The sequence below is a fragment of the Bombyx mori genome, chromosome 15, assembly GCF_030269925.1.
Source record: "Bombyx mori chromosome 15, ASM3026992v2".
In the NCBI taxonomy this organism is placed as follows: Eukaryota; Metazoa; Arthropoda; class Insecta; order Lepidoptera; family Bombycidae; genus Bombyx; species Bombyx mori.
Window position 1 is genome coordinate 14,900,683 of NC_085121.1, and position 12,985 is coordinate 14,913,667.

The 12,985-nt window shown below is 37.7% G+C and overlaps 1 protein-coding gene across 4 annotated transcripts in view; it reads right to left on the reverse strand.

Moving 5' to 3' along the window:
• ace1 (acetylcholinesterase type 1) overlaps nt 1–12,985 on the reverse strand; it is a 78,847-nt gene that overhangs the window by 14,549 nt on the left and 51,313 nt on the right. The window contains exons 1-2 of one of the 4 annotated variants that reach the window (XM_038015606.2): nt 9,462–9,560; nt 9,256–9,284 (exon numbers count right to left, since the gene is read on the reverse strand). The exons of 2 other annotated variants lie outside the window; for them this stretch is intronic. The gene's annotated coding sequence lies outside the window, so the exon portion shown is untranslated. Of the gene's footprint in view, nt 1–9,255; nt 9,285–9,461; nt 9,561–12,985 lie in introns of those variants that run through there. One more of the 4 variants, XM_021353311.3, reaches the window with a different exon arrangement.

A 12,985-nucleotide genomic window follows, 5' to 3' on the forward strand; every position in this document is an offset into this window, starting at 1 on the left:
CCGAACATTCCGGGAACTTATATTCTCTATGTTGAAACTTCTTCGACAGCAGATTGGTGAGTGCACTCGACTGGTTGATGCGATCGAGACCAGACATCGTCGAAAAAACCTCATCTTTCTGGGAGTCCCTGAAGTTCAAAACGAAGACTGCACCGCTGCCATCTTGGATATTTTGCATAAAAAAATGCTTCTGAATACCTCTGCTGCTGACTTCAATGTGTGTCACCGTATAGGAGCTACTAATAAGGATCATCACCGCCCAATCCTGGTCAGATTGAAATGCTTAGATACACGGATGTCGATTTGGAGGACGAAGTCCAAACTTAAAGGTTCTCCTGTGTCCATCAAGGAATTCCTTACAAAATCTCGACAGGCGGTGTTCGGCAAGAGCCGTCAGTATTTTGGTGTGCGTCAATGTTGGACGCAAGACGGGGTCATTATTATCAAGGCTGCGGATGGAAGTCGTCACAGATTGACCACTATGGATGAGTTTAGCGACCTCGCAGTTAAATATCCTATTGTGGATGGTAAGCCAACATCAGCTAAGGGCAGCGTCTCTAAGGCGGCACCGGCTATCACTGTGAACTCGAAATTGCGGAAGACCTAGTGGCCTGTGTTTGTGTTTTTTGTTTTTTTTTTCACTTTAATTACTTAAGATTAATCGACTTTCACTAATATATTTAGTCTTATGACTTCACAACGTATGTATATCATTATTTTCATTTCACAATTTATGATTTGATGATTTAAATGTTTATCATTGGATTTATTATTTTTCACTTTTACTTTTATTCACGTATTGTTGATGTTGATATGTTTCGTGGGTAGATTAGTGGCATCACGGAGTATAATATTGTCATTGGCAAATGTTAATGTGTTTGTGGGTAGTCTTGTTAAAATAATTAATTCTGTAAATTTGACACTTGACAGACTGTTTTAATTGACTGCGTTCACAGATAAAATTTGCCTTGTAGTTTACTTTTTTGAAGTTTTAATCAGAATATTGTTGTGGAGATTTGTTCTTCATTATTCTAATTAATTGTTTTTTTTTATTGTAAATTATGACCTTTATTATGTTTTTCGTTATTAATATTCTTTATTTTCTGTTTCTGTTTTATAAGGTATTGTAATTTTGTTTTTTTGTTTTGTATCATCATCCTGTGTATATCAGCTGGCGGGTGGTGCAGAGACATTGCGCGTGCATTACTTTTAAACTTAATCCTTATTTTTATTTTATGGTAGTATAGTTATATTTATTTTAGTTTATTTTATATATTTATTTATTTATTCTATTATAATAGTATAGTTATAGTTATATTATTCTGTTATATTTAATTTGTATACAATGGAATGTATTGATGATTCGTTTCTTTCTGCTAATGATTCTATGCTGTCATCTGATAACGATAGTTATTGTTCACTTCCCGATTCCCTTGGAGACTGTATACGGCAGACGTTTGATAAATCATCTGACTGCCTTTTAAATGTATGTCACATTAATGCTCAAAGTATACCAAGTCACTACAATGACTTATTCATTACTTTCACTAACACTAACGTTCATGCTGTCTTGATTTCTGAGAGTTGGCTTAAGCCTCATTTACCTTCTGCTATCTACCCTCTCGATGGCTTTACTTTAATACGGAATGATCGTATCGATGCCCGAGGGGGCGGCGTTGCTATATATCTCCGCAGTAACATTTCTTATAAAACAATAGCTTGCTCGTCTGCTGATTCTTCTACACCTGTGGAATATCTCTTTCTTGAAATTTCTATGAAGGGAGCAAAAATTGTTCTCGGTGTCGTATACTGTCCCCCCAACGTCGACTACTTCTCCAGTCTCGAGACGATTCTGGAATCTTTAGGGTCAGATTATTCACATCACATTATCATGGGAGATTTCAACACCAACTTCATAGCTCCTTTATCCTCTCGTTCCCGTAAACTTCAGGAAATCATTAGGTCTACTGGTCTTCATGTCTTGCCTCTACAGGCTACTCACCACAACATTAATGGCGATGATACTTGGCTAGACCTAATGCTGACCTCCACTCCTACCTCTGTACCCACTCACGGTCAATATCCTGCTCCTGGTTTTTCCCATCACGACCTCATCTTTTTATCCTATACGATTAAACCTCCTAAACCACAGCCCAGGGTTTTGTCCATGCGTAGTTTTGGTCGTATGAATAAGGAAAATCTATGCAAAGACGCTTCTAAAGTGGACTGGGACCAACTAATATCTTCACCCTCGGTAGATGAAAAGGTTCACATATTCAATGAGGTTGTCCTTGGGCTTTACAACACTCATGCGCCTATCAGAAAAATTAAACTGAAACGCCCACCAGCTCCTTGGATGACTGAAGGTATTCGGATGGCTATGAGGCGCCGGGATCGGGCTTTTCGAAAATTTAGGAGGAATCGGTGTAATGATAACTGGACTAAATTTAAAGTGTCGAGGAACCGGTGCAATCAGATGATACGTAACGCTAAACGACGCCACATTCTAGAAAACATAAATTCCGCTTCGCCTGCCGATATTTGGAAATTCCTTGGAACTCTGGGTATTGGCAGACAGCGTCACTCTGATTTTCAGGCGACGATAAGTTTGAATGACATCAACTTTCATTTCTCCTCTGCTACACCACTAAATAATCAAACGAAATGTCGCACCTTGAACTACCTGAATGGTTTGTCTCGACTTAATGTTGACTCCTTTGAATTTTCTTCGGTTGCTGTGGATGAGATCAAAAATATTATCCTGTCCATAAAATCGAACGCCGTGGGTTGTGACAATATAAGTCGCCGTATGATCGTCACAATCCTGGATCATCTTCTGCCAGCTATATGGCACATCACAAATTTTTCCCTATCATCAGGCACTTTTCCTTCATTGTGGCGTAAGGCTTATGTTCTTCCTTTACCTAAAATTCCTAACCCTTCCCTTCCAAATCACTTCAGGCCCATATCTATTCTTCCCTTTCTATCCAAGGTGATAGAGGCCTGCGTACACAAACAATTGTCGCAGTTTATTTTCCGGAACAACCTATTGAGCCCTTACCAGTCTGGCTTCCGACCAGGTCACTCCACCGTTTCCGCTCTCCTTAAAGTGGTTGGCGACATTAGGACAGGTATGCAAGACACTAAAGTCACAGTACTGGTACTAATTGATTTTTCAAATGCGTTCAATGCCGTCAATCACGATATCCTCCTATCTATTTTGTCCTATATTATGATCTCTCCTACAGCACTGGAATGGTTTTCATCATATCTTCGGGGACGCCAGCAGTGTACTCGTATTGATGACACCTCTTCAAGTTGGTGTAGTGTCAACTCTGGCGTGCCCCAGGGCGGTATTTTGTCTCCATTATTATTTTCTATTTTTATAAATTTCTTAACACATAATCTTCAGTGTGCGTATCATCTGTATGCTGATGACTTGCAGCTTTATAGACAGACGACTGTGGAGTCTATTTCTCAGGCAATAAACCAGCTAAATAAGGATCTGGACTACATATGCAGTTGGTCAACTAAGTTTGGCTTAACTGTGAATCCAACGAAATGCCAAGCCATTATTGTGGGCAGTCCTCGTATGATCCAACGCTTAACTACTATGTCACTCCCACCTATATTCTATAATGGTACAGCAATTCCCCTAAGTTCCGTGGTTAAGAACCTAGGCCTTTACATAGACTCCACACTCGACTGGAAAGCTCAAGTATCTTACGTTGGACAAAGAACCTCTGGAATTCTTCGTGCTCTGTATCGCCTCAAGAATTTCTTACCATCAGCGACCAAGACTATGCTAGTACAAGCCTTGATCTTCCCTATAATTGATTATGGTGATGTGTGTTATTTTGACCTGAATGCAGACCTTCTTAATAAACTTGATCGTCTTCTTAATAACTGCATTCGATTTATTTTTAATCTTCGTAAATATGATCATATATCTTCCTATCGTGCTCAGCTCAAACTTCTACCGATTCGCCAGCGTCGTAATTTACGTGCACTGACGACTCTTCATTCCTTACTTATGTCTCCCGAACCTCCTTCCTATCTAACTTCCTATTTTCAATATCTTCACTCCAGCCATGAGCGGGCCCTACGTTCTCTCAATAGCCTATTAATTCGTTGTCCCACACACAGTTCTAGTTATGTTCGTAACTCTTTCGTCGTGCAATCTGTTCTGCTATGGAATGCGCTTCCTCTCGAGATCAGGACTATTACTAACCGCTGCACGTTCAAGTTAAGGGTTCGGCGAATGCTGTTGGAAAAGTTAGCGGAATCGTCATGAACTTGATGAAGTTATTTGTTAAGGAAATTTATTAATATATTCCTTTTAATACTGTATAAACTATTATATGTATGTATGTGTGTATATATGTATGTATGTGTGTATATATGTATGTATGTATGTATATGTATATGTGATTTTGTATATATGTAGATATACTTTTTGTATGTATTCGTTACCTAATATAAATTTCATTGCACCTACCACTTTTACTCTGCACTACCTTTGGTTGACTGGTAGAGAATGCCTTAGGCATTAAGTCCGCCAATGTAAATTTTACATGAAGTGTAATAAATAAATAAATAAATAAATAAATAAATCTAAAGTAAGCCTATTGTGAGCACGTTAAGTTGGTCCAATGGAGCATTTCAACGGGAAATTATGAAGCACATACGTAAGGTATTTAACAATTGTTCACGGTTGACTTCCACGGTAAAGGAATATCATCGTGTAATAAAAATCAAACCCGCAAAATTATAATTTGCGTAATTACTGGTGGTAGAACCTCTTGTGAGTCCGCGCGGATAGGTACCACCACCCTGCCTATTTCTACCGTGAAGCAGTAATGCGTTTCGGTTTGAAGGGCGGGGCAGCCGTTGTAACTATACTGAGACCTTAAAACTTATATCTCAAGGTGGGTGCCGCATTTACGCTGTATATGTCTATGAGCTCCAGTAACCACGTAACACCAGGTGGGCTGTGAGCTCATCCACCCATCTAAGCAATAAAAAAAGTCGAAGTTTAACCTAAATCACTGATACTTTAAGATTTAAATTCATTTTATAAATCCAATATATTCTCTCTTTAGTTTTGTTTTTGGCTTTACTTGTAAGGGTAATAGTAAAAAGCATTGTTTTTTGTGGCATGTACTAAAGCTACCCATTGAACTATACGAAACAAATAACATAAATAAATTCCCTCAGCTTTTTCTATAAGTGAGTAAGTACCTCGTAGTCACTGCGTCGGTATTTATTACAGATTTTTTAAAATTCATATCTATTTACAAGAAAGGCAAAGACAAAACATTAAGGACCACATTTTATTGTGCTTAACGATCAATTTTCTTTTCTTTCTTGTTGATTGGCTTCAGTGCTTCAGATTAAGCTTCAGTGCTATCAATTGAAAAATCGACTTTTCAACAAAAAAATGATAAAGGGGCTTTTCTACAAACCAATAAAAAAATTAAAATATCACTAACTTTATGGATGTTTTGGGCTTGATACATATATTTGTTTGATTGTTATAATCTCGCATATTTTGAACAATACTCATGTATCGGAGGATCTAATCTAAGAATTCAATATCATTATCGGAGGATCTAATCTAAGAATTCCTCCGAATAACAATCTAACTTTAAATCGAAGCTATTTTTAGTAAGCTATTTCGGTTTTATAGCTATGATTGTTAGTTAGAAGCTGTTACCAGAATCGATTCTTTCTATTTGGAATATGCGTTAAGTATAATCAACCCTAATTTTGCAGTTACAGTTACAGTCGTCCATGACCAAGGAAACTGTAAGCCATTCAAAACACAATGACCGTATTAAACGGGAGATCAAACCGTAAAAATATTATTAATTATGTGTACGCCTCGCGAAATCCGAAGAGAATATTACATTAACTAAAATCTTATTTTATTTTGTGGCTACCGCGTTAATTTTTTCCCATCTTACCTTAGTTACCACCGACCTTTGTCTGCGAGTTAATAGGGGAACCACCACCTCGACTATTTCGGACGTGAAGCAGTAATGCGTTTCAGCTTGAAGGGTGGGGCAGCTGTTGTAACTATACTGAGACCTTAGAACTTATATCTCAAGGTGGGTGGCGCATTTACGTTACAAATGTCTATGGGCTCCGGTAACCACTTAACATTAGGTGGGCTGTGAGTTCGTCCACACATCTAAGCAATAAAAAATAAAGTCTGTGCCGAGTGATACGCAACAATATTGTTGGAGAAAGCCAAAAAGCCAGTATGAATATGGTATAGTATAATAATATATTATTATGATATCTATACTAATATTATAAAGAGGAAAGATTTGTTTGTTTGTTTGTATTGAATAGGCTCCGAATCTACTGAACAGATTTGAAAAATTATTTCACTGTTTGGAAGCTACACTATTCCCGAGTGACATAGGCTATAATCTTTTTTGAAAAAAATTAGGGATCCTTACTAAAACTCCAAAAATGTAACCCAAGGTGTAAAAAAATTACCTAAAATATTCTTTACATCGCGTGCCCTGCGAAAACTATTGATGATAGAATAAAATAATGTACTACGACTTTGTAGAACACATTATTATTTACAAAAACTGTTGCGACAGCATATGTCTAACTATTATAGTTATGCCGCAATAAGTGTTCTTTTATTTTTTTAAATAAAACTAAGTCAACTATCGTTGAAAATTTTGTTAAAGACCCAAGCGGAGCCGGAGTGGGCCGCTAGTAGGAAATAAAACGAAGCGGAAAATTAAATAAAAAAAAAAACTCTCTTTAGTTTCCTTTAGGATTTTTAAAAGGTAGCATCGTGCGCATCTTTCTCTGTCAACAATAATTCTCATAAACACTCTATAAATAATGACTATTTTCGTTTGCAAGTGATCAATAACGGGAAATGAAATCATGCTTCTTATTTTTTGGTGTAGCCCCGGTCCTCGTGGCCGATAGTGTTTACTTAGTTCTGTAAATACAAACAAACACCGGAACACTCTTCGGTTGAGTTATTGCTGTGATTCTAGGCGCGACTCTATATCGTGGTCACTTAGTTTGCTATCACCAGCGGCTTCTATATTATCGAATTTATTTAAAATATTCAGCTCCCTTTTGTGGTTTTATTTGTATATTGACAGTGTCTTTATAAGCCATTAACATACCCACTACCCTTAAATTAAAAGAAACCATTCATTTACTAAGCCCCGTATAAAATCTAAGTAAAAACAAAAATATGTACTAAGCGAAAATCCTAATAATATTAAATATTAAGTACAAATCCTCAAGCGGGCAGCACCCTCACTGAGCTCAAGTAGAAATCTTTTTTTTTTATTGCTTAGATGGGTGGACGAGCTCACAGCCCACCTGGTGTTAAGTGGTTACTGGAGCCCATAGACATCTACAAAGTAAATGCGCCACCCACCTTGATATATAAGTTCTAAGGTCTCAAGTTTAGTTACAACAGCTGCCTCACCCTTCAAACCGAAACGCATTACTGCTTCACGGCAGAAATAGGCAGGGTGGTGGTACCTACCCGTGCGGACTCACAAGAGGTCCTACCAACAGTAACTTCACGGCAGAAATAGGCAGGGTGGTGGTACCTACCCGTGCGGACTCACAAGAGGTCCTACCACCAGTAAAATCACAGGTGAAAACGAAATAGCATTCCAAAAAAATGTTTTTATCATTAAATAATTGTACGTTATTTTAGCGCTTTCAACAGCCCTGAAAGCATTATGTAAATCCTGATTATTCAGACCCGCGGTAATATTCAAATGATATTTCAATAAATGCTCCCCGCGATGCGATCTGAATGTTAATTAAAATGTTTTTGTTTTCAGTTTTGAGAAGATTAATTTTGATGGAAAATTGTTCGTCTGAATTTAATTTAAATTATCATTTTATTATTTTAGTTTTAATACGTCACGCTACAATATCTAAAGTCAATGTTTTAGTAATACTAGTGGTCGCCCGGTAGTCGAAATTCGACTATAATTAATTGAAATAAAAGTTTGTACACTATTATGATTCTATTTTCAAAGACTATTATACTTCTATAATCACAAATTTCGCCAAGACTACTCTATAAAAATATATGAATAAAGACAAACAATATTTAATCTATTCTCAATTTGACCACAGACGTCAAGAAAAAAAAAGTATGACAGTAAATAAATAGTAGGTATGCATGCGTGTGTGCGTCAAATACATCGTAGTGGGTGTAATGTTTTTTTTATTAATTTAATGTATTATATATTTTAAGCTTAATTTAAAAAAATATTAACGTTCTGCACTTCTTCTTTATATTGTCTATAAGTGTGGAAAATTTCATACTCCTCGGTCCGCGCAATTTTCGTAAAATGGGATACAAAGTTTTTCCTTCAAGTGTTAATATATAGATGATGTTGAGCCTGCGCAATTTTTTCCTTAACCTACTAGAAAATCGCATATACAATCAACAGTGGTGGTAGGATCTCTTGTGAGTCCGCACCGGTAGGTACCACCACCCCGCCTATTTCTGCCGTGAAGCAGTAATGCGTTTCGGTTTGAAGGGCGGGGCAGCCGTTGTAACTATACTGAGACCTTAGAACTCATATCTCAAGGTGGGTGGCGCATTTACGTCGTACATGTCTATGGGCTCCAGTAAACACTTAACACCAGGTGGACTGTGAGCTCATCTACCCATCTAAGCAATAAAAAAAAGTCACACCATACTCTTATGCAGGTACGAGTAACGCCATCTATCACCAAATAGCAGAAACGGACATGAAAACAACTGGTATTATCGAGAACGTTCGAGAAGTGTTAAGGCCATCGATTGTCAAATAGCGACAACGAGAAAATTGTTTTTTGTTTTTCCTACCTATGCTGATAGCCTTGGGAGGCTATTTCAGCTTCACCCTAACGTATGTAGGTGAGGTCACTGAACACTGATCCTAGCAAGAGCAGTGCTTCGCAGAATCTACTACCGGATCGGAAACGCGACCCACTGAGAAGATCCGGCGAGAAACTCAGTGGGCTAGAAAACTGTTGACATATCGTTTCGACTTTAAAGCTTCGCAAAGACGAACACATGAAGAGTTTGTGATCAATTCTACTCCTACATCTGAGACGAAACGAAAGAAGTTAATTGCGAATTGTGAAGTGTGTCTTAAGTGTTGCAAAATTCAATAGATTTCTAATTTGTACTCCGGTGAAATTTTTTATATATATTCCGAGTCACAGTTCGTAACAGTACTATTAAAAGGCTACCTTCGCATTAAGGCATTGAGAGACACTGAAAATACAGATTTTTTTGACGAAGCATGTTGCTGATAACTTTATTTCTGTAATCTGACGAAGCATGTTGCGGATAATAACATGTACTTTTAGGTTAGGAATATTGTGTTCTTTTTTTTTATAATAAATAAATTTAATTGGCTACAATGAATTATTAAATAAAATAGAAAAAGTTTTATAAATACAGAAGCACTTAACACTCTTAGACAACTCTGCAACTACACACACTGTTTACAATAGAGATATTTTGTGTTATACTGGCTATACTATTGTTGAAACATTAGTCGTTTGACTTGCAAATTATTTGGGCACCACTTATGCAAGTGTTGACAATAGGGAACAGCTACCAGACGATTATATAGCTTTAATTGTATAATTTTAAAGGTGATTTTACAGGCAACAACACCGATGTTGTTTGTTACGTTTTAGTTCCAGACGTTCGGAATGTTAAACTCGTACAGTTGATTCAATAAGCGTTTAACTTTCGATAGCTAATAACTAATTTCTACCTAAACTTTATTTTGTGTTGTGGTTTCGGATAGACATTTAACGTAATTGTACTAATACTGGTTTAATTTTGGTTTTATTTTGCTTTATTACATTTTGGACTTTACTGGTACTGGTAGGGCACTATAAACCCAAATAGATAGGTGCCAATATTCTGTCAGGAAACAGCCATGCGCTTCGGTATGGAGGGCAAAACAGCCCCTATACGATATACCAGAGTAGAGTTCATTTATACTACCTGGAACCACTGCGGTCATCCACAGTGCGTTTCCAGAGATCATTTTTGCCACGTACCATCCGGCTTTGGAATGAGCTCTCCTCCACGGTGTTTCCCGAGCGCTATGACATGTCCTTCTTCAAACGAGGCTTGTGGAGAGTATAAAGCGGTAGGCAGCGGCTTGGCTCTGCCCCTGGCATTGCTGAAGTCCATGGGCGACGGTAACCGCTCACCATCAGGTGGGCCGTATGCACGTCTGCCTACAAGGGCAACAAAAAAAAAAAGACGTCTACGGGCTCCAGGAACCACTTAACACCAGGTGGGCTGTGAGCTCGTCCACCCGTCTAAGCAATAATATAATAAAATGGCAATAGATGGCGTTACTCGTACCTGCATAAGAGTATGGTGTGACTTTTTTTTGTTTTTTTTTATTGCTTAGATGGGTGGACACAGCTCACCCGTTTTTAAGTGGTTACTGAAGCCCGTAGACATCTACAACGTCAATGCGCTACCCACCTTGAGATATAAGTTCTAAGGTCTCAGTATAGTTACAACGGCTGCCCCACCCTTCAAACCGAAACGCATTACTGCTTCATGGAAGAAATAGGCGGGGTGGTTGTACCTACCCGTGCGGTCAAGTGGTCCTACCACCAGTAAAAAAAATCTTGAGACTGCAACCTCATGTATGGAGGTGAGCGGCAACATTGTGTTATCAATACACTCTAGTAACTACTTCATATTTTATAAACGCATTGCCGAGTTTCCTCACCTAGGATATACGTATATAAAAAAAAGGTGAATTCTGACTCCGACCGAAAAATCGATCTCAGACCCAAGACAGTCAAGGTCACTAACTAATGGAACTAGACTAATAGACGAAGCAGTAATAGACTACGGCTTTTTAGTCTAATGTTAGGGCGTAACAAAACAAGTGACTTTGTATTACGTTCTTATAATGTACTGTGAAAAATATAACAAAATAAATACAGGTAGCCCTACCCTCGGTGGATAGGTTCCTACCTAGTTCCGTATTGTGCGAAACCTTGTTATATGTGACTAGAAGCCATTACAAAAAGGAGAGTATTTTGCGGAATGAAACATCTCAACTATTTAATAAATAAATAAATATTTACTAACTATCACGCCACGTTAACTGGTCCCGTGATAAGTTCGTAAAGAACTTGTGTTACAGGTACCAGATAACGGATATAAATGTAAGATTTTTATTATACACATACATATATTTCATAGACATCCATAACCCTGGAAAAGACATTTATATTTATCATATAAATATCTTCCCTTGGCGGGATTCGAACCCGCGACCCCCCTGTGTAGTGACCATGTCACTTACCACTACACCAGACGGCCGTTAAATTGAATTCGTCGTGGCCTAAAGGATAAGACGTTCGATGCATTCGTATCGAGCGATGCAACGGTGTTCGAATCCCGCAGGCGGGTACTAATTTTTCTAATGAAATACGTACCAAGCGTTCAGGATTGACTTCCACGGTGAAGGAATAACATCGTGTAATAAAAATCAAACCCGCAAAATTATAATTTGCGTAATTACTGGTGGTAGGTCTTGTGAGTCCCTACCCGTGCGGTACTACCGCGTTACTACCACCCTGCCTACTTCTGCCGTGAAGCAGTAATGAGTTTCGGTTTGAAGGATGGGGCAGCCGTTGTAACAATACTTGAGACCTTAGAACTTATATCTCAAGATGGGTGGCGCATTTACGTCGTAGATGTGTATGGGCTCCAGTAACCACTTAACACCAGGTGGGCTGTGAGCTCATCCACCCATCAAAGCAATAAAAAATATATTGTGTATTCATAATTCATAATGTAATTTTCTAATTAACGTTAAATAAAAATCTCATTATCGTCTTGCAGAAGTATTGTGCTATAATTATATTTTGTGGATTTTTTCGTCTTAAAATGGACCGTGTTGTAGCATACCGTGTTATATGAGGGTTGGCTGTAATATAAAAAATTTGAGCAACATTTTAACACAAATGAATTCAAGTAAATTATTTATTATACGAAGATTCAGATAGTTTTATGTCAAGGACGCTACAACCGATCTTCCGTGACACTAGACACACTTGACTTGCAAATTCATATCTGCATCGGTGGCCTTCGCTCACGCTAAGCCGTGGTGATATCGCGCCCTGATGCTGCGGTTTTCTTCAAATTAAAACGAAGCGCCTTCTGTGTATTAATTCGTTTTTTGCGGCGTGTCTGGATCAACTGTAATTCTTCTTAATTAAAACTACTTTCACGGTGTTAACTCGGGGTGGCGTGATCAATATTGGACGGTGGGTGAGTACGTTCACCTCGAAAACTGTAATGTTATCCAAACGTCGAAAACATTAATATAAAAATAGTCTGTGATTGAAGAAAATGTGTGGATAATTAATTATATTTCATTTTAGAGACGGACAGTTTTAGAAGAAAAAAGGGTGCGTGTACTTATGTACGCGCGTAAGAAGTTATACTTTATTTTTATTAAATTTATTTCTTTTTTATTTATTTAAATTTTAATCAATTTGAAAAAAAATCGATTAAACAACATCCTCAAACACGCATATTGGACATTCCTTTTCTTGACATCGTATAAATTCGGTAATTCTCGGTACGGTTCGGAAAGTTCACCTGCGGCTATATTCAGACTCGCCAAGTTACGTCGGTCGTATTGTAATGAGCGATTTAGTGGAAAACTTCATTCTGTTAATTTTGTGTCACGGTGCGCGCGCATCGTAAAATTTCATTCTCATCAATTTTTCATAACGCGCCTAAAGAAGTATTACTTAAAAAAAATTTTTTTTTCCTTTCCGCCGACTTTATCGATGGTCATAAAATGTGTATTTCGTGCTCAATCACTTCTCTTTTGTAGTTCGAATTAAAAAATCAAATTAAATGTGTCATAAACGGTTTGCGACGAATATTTTAATGACGAATCTACGTAAATTTGAA